We start from the raw sequence: 18355 nt of genomic DNA on the forward strand, positions 1-18355 counted from the left end.
TCACATCTTAATATCTAATTAATTAAAGTGGTACACCACAAGAAGTTATTCTACCAAAAAAATTACCAAGTACTTGAAAAGAAAATTATGAATGCAGTTCCTGTGAAGGTAAATGCCTTTTGTGCTCCCTCATTTTTTTGAAAAAATTATTATTTACTCGATCTGTAGACAGAAAATATTTATATTAGTACATCTATAAAATTTTATTTTAACTAATGCTGCAGTGCCGCTAGAAACTAGATATTAAACAAAATGAGCAATCTCTCAACTAGAAAGACAATGGATGTAAAATGTTTCTCATCATTTCATTAGGCATTTTAGTAAATATCATAAATTAAGAGCTCCACAGCGTAATCATATGTTTTCAAGTTCGAGCGTGTCGTATTTGCGATGCTTTCTACAAAGGAATGTCAATAGCGAGGATAATGGCCTCTTTTTTTTTTTTGCACCTAATGGCTTTCTTTTGTCAGACGTCTACCTCTCAGCTGGGCACCCAAAACGCATTACTCCAAGGTCACTTACCTTTCTTGCTGAAATATTTACGACGGCAGTTTCCGCCACAGTGACAGTCTCATATAAAAATATTTCACAGGTCGAGAATTTGCGTTGCAAATGTGTAGCAAGAAAATCCTATGAATATAACAGTGTTCAAAAAGTTTTCGGCGGCATTGTGATACATTCACGCATTTACACACATTTCATAACTCTTAAAGTACGATTCTTGGTTTCCAACATTCTTTTCCACAAATCAGAGTCCCTAAACACTACTCATTATTCCATACCTTATTACACATATACATATTCGTCCACACTTCTTCAATATTTCATCATAATAAATACGTAGCATAATCAAATTCCTCATGTAGCATCAGCTTATTGGTCATAAACATACCTCAACAGCATAATACACATCGTCATCATAAAAATAACATCATAACACCTCAGTCAAATCTCAAAAACGTCGTACCTTTCTGCAATAATTTAAAAACCTAAAAAAATTCTCTGCTCATGTCAGTAGTGTCTTCTACCTCAAACTTACTTTAAAAATCATGCTCCCTTACCAAATACATCATTCAAAGCTCTCATAGTATCACAATGGTTCCAAAAAAATCTGAACAGTTCACAAAGTACAGACAAAATACAATTTCATAAGTGTGAAGTTACCCAACTGTGTAATTGCGTAAACATCTGTCACTGATGTAATAAAAAAATGTTTGTTTCTCTGTTAAATAATCAGATAGCTGTGTAATTCTGAGTTAGAGAAATATGTCACCGATGTGTAAAGTTGTATAAGCAAATACCATATTAGCTAGGGCTCCTTGTGCTTGTCAAACACATGGTACACAAAGTAAGCATGTACCCCCCTGAGTATTAATGTAATTATACCCTCAGGTGTTACAGATTACAGCAATGGAATGAAATGTATCACGGAAAATCTTTGTATCATTGTACTTCAAATATCTTTAAAAATAAATGATTTAAGTACAAAATTAATCACTCAAATACGTGTACTGTAGCGCTAAATGTGCATCTTGCTGTAAGATAATCTCTGTGGAAGTGTCGTAGTTATTTTCCTCCGAAAGCTAAGTTCTGCAAAAGCCAATGTACTTACCTCATGATAAACAAAAGTGAAATGCTTTGCGTATAGATATCGTAGTTATTACGTACAGTACCGGGATCAAGAAAGTGCTACACTGTAATGTATTGTTGTGCTAATAAAAAAAAGGCTGTCTTATTGTAGCTATACCACAAAGTCACTATTAAACATGTTTTACTTTCCAGAAGAATTCAGAAAAACTGTGCAAATATAAAGCAGATACAGCACAAAAGCAACAATGTAAATTGTGTCACACATTAGTAGCGTCGTGATATAATTGTGTAGCTGTCAAAGAAACCAAGTGCTAAGTCATCTTTAATCCCACAGAAAGTATTTCCAATAAAGAGTATCTTTTCAAGTACCAAAATGTTGCATCATTAGCAGCATATGTCCTAAGTATGTAAGCCTGATAGTCGTTACGTAATCGTGCAACTAACAAGCAAGAATGTACAAATAACAACACTGTGTCGTCTGTTCACTATAACAATGCATTCGTAATTTGTGTTTAAATAAGTTCTCTTGGTTCTTGACTGGATATTTAACGTCAAACATTGTTGCATGGTAACAGTTTCTTAAGTCTGACAAAGCATACTAGAAATGTGAAGTGAAAAGTTTTATGGCAAAGACAAAGTTAAAAAGCAGATTATCTCTCAATAAATGGTTTTACATGTGAAATGTGGTGTAAACCTTTACTCTTCCCAGTATGCAGAGTTTCAACTTCAACGCAATTATCATGTGGTATACATCGGTAAGGAATACTGGAATTTTTCTCAACGTTAGCATCTATGTTATTTTTCTCTGAGCCAGCCAGCGCACGTGGCTGCCTGCGGTGCGAGTCATTGTCTGTCTCTCTGATTGTCTCTGTGATAGTCACTACCACGGAGAGGTGATCTTTCCCTGTAATTACGGTTGACATATGGGTGCTGTCTGTTTTCGTCACAGTTTGTGTTGTGAGAATAGCCTTGTCGTGTCCAGTTATTATTTCTTTCATCGCGGAATTGCGACGAATGTGACCTGTAATTGTTGTGCTCCTGTTTTCGCGTTCCGCGATTGTCAGTGTCAATTTCCAGTTCTTGTAACAGTCCCTGAAAAGCTTCAATGTCGTCTTTGCAACATCCTGCCAAAATAATATGTCGTAAATGTTCAGGCAATTTGAGTAAGCAAATGCGGATGAGGTCTGAGGGGCTGTATGGGTTTGAAAGATACTGATTCATATGCAACATGTCTTCAAAATATTTGACAAGACCGGAAAATTCAGATTGTTCAAAGTGTTTCATCATCATGATGCTATGTTTTACTCGGTCTTGTGTAGCTTGAGACCAATACGCTGAGAGGAAGGCATGGTAAAATTCTCCTTAACTGTGACAATCGTGAATGACCGATCGCATTCTTACAGCTGGTTCATTCTCTAAGTAGCCACACATAAATTCTAATCTGTGTTCTAACGACCAGTTGGGAGGAAAACAATGAGAGAATTGATGGAGCCATGCTTGTGGATGAAAGTCGTTGCCAGAATTCTTAAATGTTTTGAATTTACGTGTAGTAATGAACAGCTTATAGTCAAAATCATCATGTCGGCGAGTCGCAGATCGGTCATTGTTAGGTCGTGTCGGCCGTTCCATGTCAAAATTCGGTGCACATTGCCAATTTCTTTCATAACTTCCGAAATGCCCTGTGTTATTATTTTGCGGCTTTTCCGTATTTCTAAGTCCCTCTTCCCATGTTGGAGCGCGAGTGTCCTCTGAAATTTGTAATTTTTGTATTACTTGTACCAACTGATCTTGTACTTCCCGGGTTTCTCTTTTGTACTGTGTATTGATTTGATTTTGATTGAATTTCCTAATTTGTTCGCACTCTTCTGTGTCATTAAAGACTACCGGTTTTGTGTCATTCAGATTATCATCTACCTTTGTAGATAAATTAGTGAACTGATCCGAAAGTTCGGCTACTTTCTCCGATAGTGTACTTATTTCCTCAGTGTGTTTTTCTGAACCAAGTTTCAGAGTATCTACAGTGTCCTTTAAGTTTTCCTGAGTTTTTGCAAGTTGCGTAACCGAATCGGTAGATGCAACTGAGTCAAATTTAGCTTGCAAGGTCTCATGATTTTCATGAACAATAGTTTGCAGTTCTTTTATGGCTGCTTCGTGATTCTGTAATGCATTTTCATGCCGCGAAAAAATAGGTTGGAAATGCTCACAAATTTGTGTTTTTACGTCATTACAGACTTTTTGACATTTCGATTCAATGTTATGTAACTCAGTAGTTAAATCTTCACGTGTTTGTTCAAGAGTTTGTTCCAATGAGTCTAACTTTTGAAGCTGTTGGCTGTGTTTGTCTCTAATTTTGTTCCATCGTGTCTAACTTTTGAAGCTTTTGCTGTGTTTGTCCCATTTGTTGTATTAATTGTAATAACAATGCACTGGTGTCTGAAACATGTTCCTCAGTGCTTTTCGGCAGTGAATTTGCACCGGCAACATTCACATTTTGACAAGCGGAAAATGTGTCTTGACTCATTTGAGAAAACGGTGAGAACCCAAAACCTGAGTCTACAGTATTTGCAATATTGTGTTCTGTCATTCCCGATTCCTGAGGCGAGCTGTTGCCGACCGATCGATCGATAATGCTTCCCTGTTCACTACCTGTTTCACTGTCTACACCATTGTTTGCAGCCCACTCCATTTCCCTATGCACAGTTACCAAATTACTACTTTGAACGTCTGTTAATTCATAACACAGCGGTGCTGGCAAGCTACGCTCGTCATCACTATTATTTCTCTGTTTACTTTGGAGTCTATTGTTACGTTTTTCACACGCCATTATTGTCACAATATTTCACACGATAATACAGAAAAGCACAGTTTGAAGAGCAAAAATAAGAGGACATATTAACATAGCACTGAAAATAATATCTAGTTAATTGCAAGCGCAGCTGCGAAATACTTGCTGCAAATCTACATGCATGCCACAACTGTTTTACTGTAAACAATGAAAAACTACAACTACAAAGGAAATTCTCTCTACAATTACGCGCTAGCAATAAACAAAATCTACGCTAATTACACAAAGTACAAGGAAAAAATCAGAAGATTCCAGTGAGGTCGACATATGAAACGTCCCCTTTTTGAAGAATTATACAAGACTGTGCTTTAACTGACACACAATATTTTTTAGCGCAACGCAATCTGACTTTCAATAATCCCTACAAAAGAATGGCCCTGTCTAATATTAACCTATACGTTTTACAAATCACTTACCTCACAAAAATCTTCGTTACTCGAACTACTGCAATATAGCGAGCGCCACTACTGCCAGCTAAATAAAAGATTCAAACTAAGGAAGGCACTAACTACTGATAGGCATAGTTAGCAAATGAAAGATTTTGGTTGGTTGGTTGGTTTGGGGAAGGAGACCAGACAGCGTGGTCATCGGTCTCATCGGATTATGGAAGGATGGGGAAGGAAGTCGGCCGTGCCCTTTCAGAGGAACCATCCCGGCATTTGCCTGGAGTGATTTAGGGAAATCACGGAAAACCTAAATCACGATGGCCGGACGCGGGATTGAACCGCCGTCCTCCCGAATGCGAGTCCAGTGTCTAACCACTGCGCCACCTCGCTCGGTGAAAGATTTTAATAGAGAACAAACATTGTATTTACCTTAATAGTCATATTATATATAGCAGTTCATGACAGTCCTACAAATTTCAGAACTCCGCCATCTCTCTCCCCACATCCATCACTGCCGGCGGCTCACCTCCAACTGCGCAACGCTACGCGCTGTTAACATCCAGCTGCCCAACACTACAATGGCAGACAACAATTCAATCTAGCCACAGACTGCACACAGCACAGTCAGTGATTTTCATACAGAGCGCTACGTAACGTTGCCAATAAGAAAACATATTTAACGTTGCCAGTAAGAAAACATAAACAGCCTACTTACACACAATACAAATTAGATATCACTGATAGTGAGGCACGCCTCCCCGACTCCATCTTCTGTAACAGTGACACTCTGGAGCAGGGCACCGTAGCGATAGGCCGAGTATGTTTGTTAATAACAATTTACGTCACTTAAAATCTACATGTTTGATGTTTCGAGACAACAGCAGACGTCACACTCAGATACATAATATGTGTGTACTCTCAGACTCCCGGTTTTACACAAGTTTTCGCATTGTGTTCCACGAGACAATTTAGGTGTCAACTACACGTGGTGTCGTGTAACAACGTCGCATCGCGTCGTGTCGACGTTATGACGTTGTCAGCCTTGGTGCCAATTTATGTATAATCACTAGTTTCTGACCTCATACTGTCAGAAACAAACTCGTTGGTAGACATAGTGGCGCCACAGAGAATTCTATAAGCCAAAGATATTAAATAACAAATACCACACTTAATTAATAGATTATGCGATGTTATAGTAAAATTCGAATGCCTCTAACCAAAGATACTCTATGTAAATGGAAGGGGGGTCACTGCCTTCATCTGCAACGGGACAGTAAGCGGGACTAATGGCGACGAGTGAAAATGTGTACCGGACCGTGATTCGAACCAAGGATCTACTGCTTACTAGACAGGTGTGGTAACCACTGCGCCATCCGGTATACATTGTGATGGCAACTGCACGGATTACAACGGTAGGCCTTATGGCCGATCCACACTCCTGTTGAACGCCACCTATCCAGAGTCCCTATCCTGTATCCGCAACAGACACCAAGCATTCACATGCAAAGATACTGTGTTTGTAGTGCACCTCTAAACAGAGAAAATCATGTCGCATGCTGGAGGGTAGATCACCTTTCAGATTCCAACATGTGGGTGTTGCGACGCCACTATCCGAATGTACTGTAATATTTTTAGACCATGCGGCATCGGACGTCTGGAAAGCGGCTATCGCGTGTAATAAGCCTGAATAGCTTTGCTATGTAGTTCAGACTACTACACGGAATTACTGAATAAATATTGGCGATGCCGTACAAGAAATCGAATGTTAAATGAAATCTGATTTTCATTAACAAAAATAACCTCTTTGAAGTGACTGAATAGAATGCACTAACTGGTATCCGTTAATCACGCCTAGCAGGCGAACAGCATTTACGTAACACAATATACACACACATACAGGGTGATTCAAAAAGAATACCACAACTTTAAAAATGTGTATTTAATGAAAGAAACATAATATAACCTTCTGTTATACATCATTACAAAGAGTATTTAAAAAAGGTTTTTTCACTCAAAAACAAGTTCAGAGATGTTCAATATGGCCCCCTCCAGACACACGAGCAATACCAACCCGATACTTCAACTCGTTCCACACTCTCTGTAGCATATCAGGCGTAACAGTTTGGATAGCTGCTGTTATTTCTCGTTTCAAATCATCAATGGTGGCTGGGAGAGGTGGCCGAAACACCATATCCTTAACATAACCCCATAAGAAAAAATCGCAGGGGGTAAGATCAGGGCTTCTTGGAGGCCAGTGATGAAGTGCTCTGTCATGGGCTGCCTGGCGGACGATCCATCGCCTCGGGTAGTTGACGTTCAGGTTTCATAACTAACCTTTTTCGTAGGACTCTCCATACAGTTGATTGTGGAATTTGCAGCTCTCTGCTAGCTCTGCGAGTTGATTTTCCTGGGCTGCGAACAAATGCTTGCTGTATGTGTGCTACATTTTCATCACTCGTTCTCGGCCGTCCAGAACTTTACCCTTTGCACAAACACCCATTCTCTGTAAACTGTTTATAACAACGTTTAATACACCACCTATCAGGAGGATTAACACCATACTTCGTTCGAAATGCACGCTGAACAACTGTCGTCGATTCACTTTTGCCGTACTCAATAACACAAAAAGCGTTCTGTTGAGCGGTCGCCATCTTAGCATCAACTGACACTGACGCCTAGTCAACAGCGCCTCAAGCGAACAAATGTACAACTAAATGAAACTTTATAGCTCCCTTAATTCGCCGACAGATAGTGCTTAGCTCTGCCTTTTGTCGTTGCAGAGTTTTAAATTCCTAAAGTTGTGGTATTCTTTTTGAATCACCCTGTATAATAAACACTTGAACTTGTCTAAGTTAGATTGATCTACACCAACTGTCAGTAATCATTTTAATGTTACTGAATTTGCATTGTACTGGAGATACAATGAGCACTGTGGTGGCGATAAATTCTTTAATTGAATAATCAGTGAACACTATAGAACTGATGGTTACTAGAGATGTTAAAAACATTACTTTAGAATCATTTTGTTCTAATGAAACTGAATGAGTTTTTACGTTGATAATGTACTGAATAGCCACCACATCGAGTTGAACTGTAATTAATGTGGCAAAGTACCTGGCGTCTTCTGTCAGTTGTATAATCCGGCGTTTATTGGAAATTTTCGGCGTTAATTCCGATTATATCCTCTTGTTGCGTTAATACGCCGATACTCACGTAATGTAGCCTTTTTACTGGTATTGCTGCACACACAGTGATGGATTTGGGATAATAATGTACTATTTTCTGTAAATGAAACTTCCTGGCAGATTAAAACTGTGTGCCGGACCGAGACTCGAACTCGGGACCTTTGCCTTTCGCGGGCAAATGCTCTAACCGCTGTGGAGTGAAAATTTGATTCTAGAAACATCCCCTAGGCTGCGGCTAAGCCATGTCTCCGCAATATCCTTTCTTTCAGGAGTGCTAGTTCTGCAAGGTTCGCAGGAGAGCTTCTGTAAAGTTTGGAAGATAGGAGACGAGGTACTGGCAGAAGTAAAGCTGTGAGGACGGGGCGTGAGTCGTGCTTGGGTAGCTCAGTTGTTAGAGCACTTGCCCGCGAAAGGCAAAGATCCCGAGTTTGAGTCTCGGTCCGGCACACAGTTTGAATCTGTCAGGAAGTTTCATATCAGCGCACACTCTGCTGTAGAGTGAAAATTTCATTCTAGATTTTCTGTAAATAATTGATGACACTCATGGAATGCACTTTGAATCACAAACTTATTATTTCACTCAGAAATTACACTGTAGAGAACTTGACTTGATAAATACATAACTACAGATAAATGTACTTGTTATGGCGGCGGTATAAAATGCACTGTTCATAAAAACACTGTCGTATGATAACCACTAGTTCGTTGCTTGTGCTGGCGTGAGCTCATCAATGGATCTCATATGGTAGTAAGATCACATTGCAACATTAGCTGCAGCCACTCGTCACTTCATACCTTGCTGCTGGTCGCTGCAGTCCGTCGTAAATTACGCAGACTTCCACAAGGCGTGCCATGTGCTTTTTGAGTGGGAACAGCAACTATATCGCTCACAAGCCGTCTCCGTCGAAATGTTGCATCCTGCAAGCCTTATTGTCCATTTGACTTGCTGACACACCATAAATCCAGTTCGTGTTTGTTGTAAGCTCCCTTTTAACTGTCTCTAAGCATCTCTGTTCTGCATTTGAACAGTTCCAGAACACATCTCTCTCTACTGCCAAATTCATGAGCCAACCTGCATTGTTCGCATTCTCGGGGATTTCCCTGACATTTAAACATTAATGTACACTATGCCAAGTTCTCTATTTACAAATAAATATATAAAATGACTGTAATTGAATATGGTAATGTTATGGTATGGTAAAAATATTAATTTAAAATACGTAATAAATATATAAAATGACTGTAATTGATTGTGGTAATGTTATGGTACAGTAAAAATATTAATTTAAAATTAGTTTTATACATATATATTTATATATATATATATATATATATATATATATATATATATATATATATATATAACTAATTTTAAATTAATATTTTTACTATACCATAACATTACCACATTCAATTACAGTCATTTTATATATTTATTACGTATTTTAAATTAATATTTTTACTATACCATAACATTACCATATTCAATTACAGTCATTTTATATATATATATAACTATAACTTTATATATATATATATATATATATATATATATAACTAATTTTAAATTAATATTTTTACTATACGTAATAATATTATCCTAGTTAGATGCTCCTTTATCTCATCGTCTGAGCGCAACACGATTCAGATACTGTCTTACTCGTAGCGCTATTCATTAGACTGCCGCCAGGCGGAAGCACCTGTGCTTTTGTTAGCGCAACTATCCAACAGATGGCATGAGCGTTCACTAATTCAACTGCTGCGCCTTGGCTATGCTTTGTTGTGGCATTACAGTGTGTACCCATGAAGGTGGACACTGTGCCCAGCGATTGGATTATGTCTAACATTGATGGCCAACATTGCCTTTGTTAAACTCAGTAAAAACTTCCTTGATGAGTTTAACGAAGGCCATGTTGGCCTAATGCATTCGACGATGCCATTTGGCTATACTGTCTAAAGGATTGTTCTCAGAAATACCAAATTAAGATCAAGGTGAAACGCGTAGTTGAAAAAAACAAACTAAAAGTGCAACCAAGACTGTTTTCAATCAGTACTGTTAAGCACTGGTTTGCAGTATGCCACAGATAAATTGGAAGAATTACAAAGAAAGGCAGCTCGTTTTGTATTATCACAAAATATGGGAGATAGTGCCACAGACATGATATGTGAATTTGAGTGGCAATCATTAAATTAAAGGCATTTTTCGTTGCGACATGATCTTCTCATGAAATTTCAATTAGCAGTTTTCTCCTCCGATTGTGAATACATTGTATTGGCATCCACCTGCATCGGGAGAAATGATGATCACGATAAAATAAGAGAAATCAGGGCTCACATAGAGAAATTTAAGTGTTCATTTTTCCCGCACCCTCGTTCGAGAGTGGGACGTTGGAGAGACAGCTTGAAGGTGGTTCACTGAAACCTCTGCCAGGCACTTAATTGTGAATAGGAGAGTATGTTTAAGTGATTTTTGAAGAAAACCAATCAACTATATTTTAATTCAGAGGTGGATAATGTGGGTCTATTGGCAGCACGGTTCATCACTTTGACATCTATTATGATTTGAAGGTAATCAATATTCGGATGGGAATGCAGACAGGTTATACTAAGTTTTATTGTTTTACCCTCAAGTGAGACAACAGAAGTAGAAGAAAACAACTGACCTATCATAGATATAATGCAGTCTTTTATTAAAAAAAGACTTCCGTGTGACGATGGTTGATGGCGACAAAATTATCAATCCCCTGCTATACGTAAACCTGCGGATAATGAAGAATTTCGTAAAGGCAGTAAACGAAGTCTCGTACGATTTTCGGTATCTGTGGACCAAGATTCTGGAGTTGACAGACGCGAAACTGTAAGATGGTTTTACTGACCCACAGCCAAGGGAGATAACTGGTGACAGCTGCAACAACCTCACGTGTGTTATTGGTGGTTTATTTTCTGACAAAAGCTAAAAAATGGCAACGTACTAGTTCGTGTATAACAGCAACAAAACTAAATGAAATTAATCATCAGATGATCTTATTTGCTGCTACCTAACTACCGGTGTGGAACCACGCAACCATTTAATAAATTTGGCGGTCGTCTGATAACATAGAGTGTGGTTTTGCGCTATTTTATTGTATCATTAATAAATTCTTTAAATAAAAGTAAACCAGCCTGGGAACATTCAATGAACATAAAACTCAAAGAAATATTAAATATTAAATAAGATAAATCAGAAATAGTCCTTTAGTATGTACTCTGACAGCGGAATTACGTCCAATGTTAATTTTATTTAAGCCAGGGAAACAAGTCTTGTGAAAGGTATTCTTACTGTGATGAATATGCACTCAAGAATTAAATATTGTTAGGAGATACTAGTTCAATCGAAGCAAGGAGTGCATACAAAAGCAGTTTTGTTACTACTGTGCAAATTTCATTGGCAAGTGGACAGATTCGTTCATCTCAGCAAATTCCCCACATCTGTCTAATCACTGTAATCTGTTGAATAACTGATCTCAAAGTTCATTGTAACTTCACACTAAAGCACTTCGAAAACTCTTCTCCAGAATTGCATACTTTTGCAGTGAACTGACTAAGTTAAACTTATAAAACTATAGGGTGGATTGTGTTGTATTATATTCTAAGGAACTGGGGACCTAGAAACGGCGGAAAGGCGTCGTCCCCACCGTAGCCCTGAGTGGTTCTGAATCCCACAACAGGCTACAGCAGTCCACTCACCCCACCGCCACCCCACACCGAACTCAGGGTTATTGTTCGGTTCGGTCTCCTGTGGACACCCCGGGAACGTCTCACACCAGACGAGTGTAACCTCAGATGTTTGCGTGGTAGAGTAATTATGGTGTACGGCTATGTGGAGACAGTGTTTGCGCAGAAATCGCCGACGAATTTTAACTGAGGCGGAATAAGAGGAACCAGGCCGCATTCTCCGAGGCAGATGGAAAACCGCCTTAAAAACCATCCACAGACCGGCCGGTACACAGCACCTCGACACTAATCCGCCGGACAGATTTATGCCAGATTTCCCTCCCGGAAAGCAATTCGTTAGACCGCATGAGTAATTGGTCGTGCTATACGGCGTATGCTAATGTTTTAATGTTAGCAAATCTATCACAAAATGTTATTCCTTCACCAACATTTTGGATTACCATGCTCGTGTGGTTAATGGAAAGGAAATCGGACTTTATTTCGTTTCCTACGTAAGCTCAGTATGGGAAGGATAAGGTGTATTTTGCGGCGTTTGCTGTGTTATTTGGTGGTTTGGTATTTTATTAATTTTTAAATGATAATGATAATCTTATTTTATTACATTGAGTAATTACTAAATAATTTTTCTCCCGGCTAAATATTTGGTCAAGTTGCTAAAGAACTCCAAGTTAAAGTCGTGCTAAAGTGTTGTCTGTAAGTTGTGTAAGTGTCACTAAATCACAGTTCATACAACAGATTCTATACAACTATTGATTATGATGGAAACAGTTATCATCAGCAAAATGATCATTAAAACCACCGAATATCAGCCGCGCACAACACTGACGTATGTTACCTGAAACAATATTCTTCGCAACTCGTGCTTAATTAATTTCGGCTCCATACATCAGCTAGAAAAGTTTGTTATAACGATCGTGCTATGAGCACTGTTTTTAAAGAACCATTTTGATTCGAATTATTTTCGTTAAATCGAGTTCGGGACCACCGGTGCACATTTATTTTTACACATTTGTATTACCTTCGGCATTTAAGTCTACAGAGTTGCGTAATTTGAATTTGCCGCTGAGATAATTGTTAAGATGGCGGCAGACAATTGATAGAGACTTTCTATTGTTAGAGCAAATAGGATAAGTATTTGAAATGCTTATTAAACTTTACTTTCGTATTGTGCACTATTTAGACTTCATCAAGCAAACATTTGATTTTTTCCTAAGGAAAACATAGACAAAAAAACGCGATACAAATTGCTATCATCATAGGCTGCGCTCCTTGCAGCGGAAAGAAATAATTAACACAGATAATGCTTGCTGAGAGAGGAATTAAAGTTACAAATAATTATTCACTTAAATCTCAAGTAATAATTAACAAATAATTACAATTTCTTAACAGACCTCAGTTTGATATGCGTCTTACGTCCTGAACCTACGAAAGCCAACCAACAAAAGGTAAAAACAAAGGAAGACGAACGCAGATCATAAAAGGAATGTACGAGGGCCGTTCAGAAAGTAACCTCCGGTTGATTTAAAAAAATACACCAAGTTAAATAAAAATATTTTAATATATACATCTTACAACTACATCTTTGCACTATTTTTCTACATAGTCTCCATAGCGATTGAGGCACTTATCGTATCTCTTCACAAGCTTTGAAATTCCTTCTGCATAAAAATCACCCGCTTGTGCCTGGAGCCAGCCTGTGACCGCATCTTTGAGCTCTTCGTCGTCATCAAACCGCTGTGACCCGAGCCATTTCTTCAAATGCATGAAGAGGTGATAATCACTTGGCGCCAGGTCTGGGCTGTAAGGTGGATGGTTGATAACGTCCCACTTGAAGGACTCAAGAAGGGCTGTTGTTCTGCGAGCAGAGTGAGGACGGGCGTTATCGTGCAAAAAAACGATACCGGAAGTCAGCATACCACGGCGTTTGTTCTGTATAGCCCGTCGTAACTTTTTTATTGTTTCACAGTATACGTCTTGATTAATGGTAGTACCACGTTCCATGAATTCAACCAACAACACCCCTTTGGCATCCCAAAACACCATTGCCATCAGTTTTCTGGCAGAAAAATCTTGCGAGGCTTTTCTTGGTTTGGTAGGCGAATTTGAATGTGCCCACATCTTTGATTGTTCTTTTGTCTCAGGGTTCACGTACTTAATCCAGGTTTCGTCACCGGTCACGATTCTGTTTAACAATGGTTCTCCTTCGTCCTCATAATGTGAGTTTTGTGGTGGTCGGTAAGAATTTTGGGCACCCATCGTGCACAGAACTTACGGTAACCCAATCTTGCTGTCACTATCTCGTACAAGAGAGTCTTAGAAATCTGTGGAAAACCAGTAGACAACTCCGACATTGAGAAACGTCGATTTTCACGAACTTTTGCATCAACTGTCTGAACGAGTTCGTTAGTCACCAATGATGGTCTACCACTCCTCTCTTCATCATGAACGTTTTCTCGTCCACTTTTAAATAAACGTACCCATTCACGGACAACTCCTTCACTCATAACTCTTGGTCTGTACACGGCACAAAGCTCACGATGAATAGCTGCTGCAGAATATCCTTTGGCTGTAAAAAACCTTATGACAGCACGCACTTCACATTTGGCGGGGTTTTCTATTGCAGCACACATTTCAAACTGCCACAAAAACTAAACTAGCGCAGGTACGACGTTCACTCGACCACGGCTTGATGCCGACTGACCTGTTGAGTGCGTGAACGCACAGATGGCGTCGTTACTCCCCCCACAACCCGCACTGTGACCAATCGGACGTTACTTTCTGAACCGCCCTAGTATAATTATCATTGTCTTTGTGCGATACACATCGATATATAAAGTATTATATAAATAATTATTATTTATCATCGTTTTCACTGTTTTTTTATATGTCGAATAGATAATGTTGATAACTGTTAGAGGCATAATTTCCTCTCGTCACACTGTAGCTAAAATTTATCTCGTGTATGTTACAATTTCTACCTGGAATCACAAGCCCAGCCCAGAATGGACAAATGAAATTGCAACAAAATTTATGATAATGGTTTGCTCCTGTAAACAGCTGCTAAATTATAGCATACTTAAATAAGAGTAACGCTTGTAATCACATACAGACTAGCAATATCTTTCTTTAGAGACACCGAGCGAGGTGGCGCAGTGGCTAGCACACTGGACTCGCATTCGGGAGGACGACGGTTCAATCCCGCGTCCGGCCATTCTGATTTAGGTTTTCCGTGATTTCCCTAAATCACTCCAGGCAAATGCTGGGATGGTTCCTTTGAAAGGGCACGGCCGACTTCCTTCTCCGTCCTTCCCTAATCCGATGAGACCGATGACCTCACTGTTTGGTCTCTTCCCCCAAACCAACCAACCAACCAACCTTTAGAGACAATCATAAACTTACCTACTGTATGATAATATTAATGCAGTAAACTATATCATACCATCGTTTACTAATCATATCATTAGAGAATGATATTATTTGCAGTATTCCATGAACTAGGGCAAGCACTGTTCTGTAGAATATCAGACCACGTATCCAAAGAAATCAGTACCATGGATTAGTTACAACTACTTCATCTACAAGTTATAGTTATTAGACATTGCTAATTTTTTTATTTCACGGTTAAATGTTTGCACCTGGGAGCAGTGCATGTGGTATTTCAGTTCAAGCTTTTGAATACACTTAAACTTCAAAAATAAATACATAAGCCTTACATAAATTTTCATCGATACACTGCCAACAGCATGTGCTGGATCCTTAAATGGTTTTGTCTTGTAACTTCTTCTCTAATCAACAAATTCAAAATCAAACACTAACAACATATACATATCAATATAAATAAATAAACACCACTGTTTACAAAATTGTTGCACATGCGTAGGCGTCCATCGACCCTTAATCTGTTATGATTACTTTTTCGACTCAGAAATTTTATAGCATGTGAAACACCTTTAATATCTAGAATGAAAGGTCCCAAGTTCAAGTCTCGGTCCGGCACACAGTTTTAATCTGCCAGGAAGTTTCACCTTTAATATCACTGCATTCTATTTTACTTTAAGAAACAGTTAAATAGACTGATAATCTTCAACTAAGACATGGGGCATTGTGAATAAAGGCACATTTGCGAATCAATAAAATGACTCAATTTTCTTCAACTCTTTCTTTGATATAATTTTTTGTTACTCATTTCCACACTTTCACTTTGAGCCAATACTCTGAATATTCTTGGAATCGGAATGGGGGCCTAAGAAGATCTGTGATTAAGAACAAAGCAAAGTATCTAACGCACTGCTGCACTTTAATAATTATATTGCAGAAATTTCAGCCATCATTGCTTCATGCATAAAAGTGCAAAACCATAAAATTATTCCTTGAACGCGTATGTGGAGATGACCCAGTTGGTTATAGTGTAAGGCATTATGAATGAATCATAGGTCTTGATGCAATATATTGTATACTTTTCTCCTTGGCGTTGTATTTAAAAATTTTGAGCAAACCAATAAATGCCATGCTGCTGATATTATCAGCCATTTCCATTCGTGGCACTTTAATCCACTTTTATAATAACTCTATTCTCACTGAAAACTTGAGATGTTCGCACTAAGCCATATAGTGGTGTTGACAGAATCAAAATGGTTCAAATGGCTCTGAGCACTATGGGACTTAACTTCTGAGGTCATTAGTCCCCTAGAACTTAGAACTACTTAAACCTGACTAACCTAAGGACATCACACACATCCATGCCCGAGGCAGGATTCGAACCTGCGACCGTACCGGTCACGCGGTTCCAAACTGAAGCGTTTAGAACCGCACGGCCACACCGGCCGGCTTTGACAGAATCACTCGGCGTATTAACTTCATGCCTTTCACACGTTAACCTTTGTTTCCCACTACTTACAATATTATAGTGTCCACACATGAACCAGCTACATTAATTATCAACTAATACAAATATTATAGAAGATGACATAGATTTTAAAATAAGGTTCGGGAAAAAATAGGAATTTACAGAAGTGTACAAAAATTTTAGTATTTATCATTAAGTTCAATGAAGTTAATAGTTACAGACATTACGTAATGGAAATGTTACATAAATGTTACTAACTGTGTGAACACTACGTTGTTATAAGCAGCTCGTAGGCCGTGCAAGCTCTTACCTCGACCAAGGGCAGCCACCGAAAGACACCTAAAAAACGCTCTGCTTGCTCTGTCACACTACCACCACTGTAGTCATGTCAAATCTTAACTGTTAGAGCACCATTTGAAATTATTTAGAGATTTTTTCATATACTTCGTATTAAAAAAAATAAGATGTATGCTACAATTGGTTTTCGTTCCATTAGTTTACAGAATGAAATAATATACAGGTGTAATTGTTTTTGATACGTAACAATTTCACACTATGAGTAGGAACTGCATGAGCCTAGCTGCTTTCTTAGCTTACTTCTCCATCCCCCTGCGCTACTACCCCAGTCAACTAACGTTATTACATCAATATGTTACCAAATTTCCTTATTAATGCACATAAATAGTACAAGACAATGGTATCCATAACTTTAGCAGAGGCTAATCTCTTTGTGTATTTTCCATGTTCAGTACTTTTTCCCGAAAGACTTCCTGTTGTTTATATCTTCTATTTTTATATTGTTCCTTCCTAAGTCCTTTTCTTTTATTTGGTTGACCCTGCTTGTTGTGGACTTCTTACCCCACAAATATTTGAATTTTTTTAGTTAATCTACTGTTCTACATTCGAAATAGATGTCCAAAAAACATGAGCCTTGTGTTTCTCATTACGTCTGAAATAATTTCTGTATTTTGGTATATCTGAGGATTACTTCGTAATTTCCAACCTTCTGCTGTGTTTTGTAGCCCTAATATTTCCTTCTAAATCGCGTTTCTGGTACTTCTAATTTACATAAATTATGGTTTAATGTTAGGCATTCGCTTGCATATAGGCATTGTGGCTTCACTACTGTGTTGTAATGCCTTATTTTTGATTTATGGATAGGCAATTTTTATTGTAGTGGTCTTTGGTAGTAACATATGCTCTCTCTATCATATTCAATCTTTCTTCTATTACAGATTTTTCCAACGCATTTTCTTGTATTATCTCCCAAAGCTGTTTGAATTTTCTCGCCCTCTCTATTTGGCCAAAATCTTTTTTCAAAAATTATGGATCTTCCTTAACGGTTGTTACAAATTTTGTGTTTTCTGCAGAAATTCTTAAGCCAGTTCTGCTGACTATTTCTTCCAGGAGATTTATGTATGTTGTAGCAGATGCCACAATTGCGGAAGGTATAACAAAGTCATCCGCAAATGCAAAACAGTTTATTTCGACTTTTTTGCTTCCTCTTCCTACCCTTTTAAGTGAGATCTTGAGTATTTCTTTCCAAATTCTTACTATTTTTCTCTAACACATTGGGGATAGGCCGTCATCTTGTCGTACACCTGTTTTTATTTTGAAAGGCTGTGAAATTTCTCCCACAAATTTTACTTTCCAGACTGTATCTGTAAGTGTTTCACAGATTAGGATTGCCAGCTTAGACTTTACGCCGAATTCCCGAATTATTTTTCTATTGTTTCTCTGTCAACAGAATGAAAAGCCTTTATGAAATCCACAAACGTAAATACAATAT

Source organism: Schistocerca americana, chromosome 1, assembly GCF_021461395.2.
Source record: "Schistocerca americana isolate TAMUIC-IGC-003095 chromosome 1, iqSchAmer2.1, whole genome shotgun sequence".
NCBI lineage: Eukaryota > Metazoa > Arthropoda > Insecta > Orthoptera > Acrididae > Schistocerca > Schistocerca americana.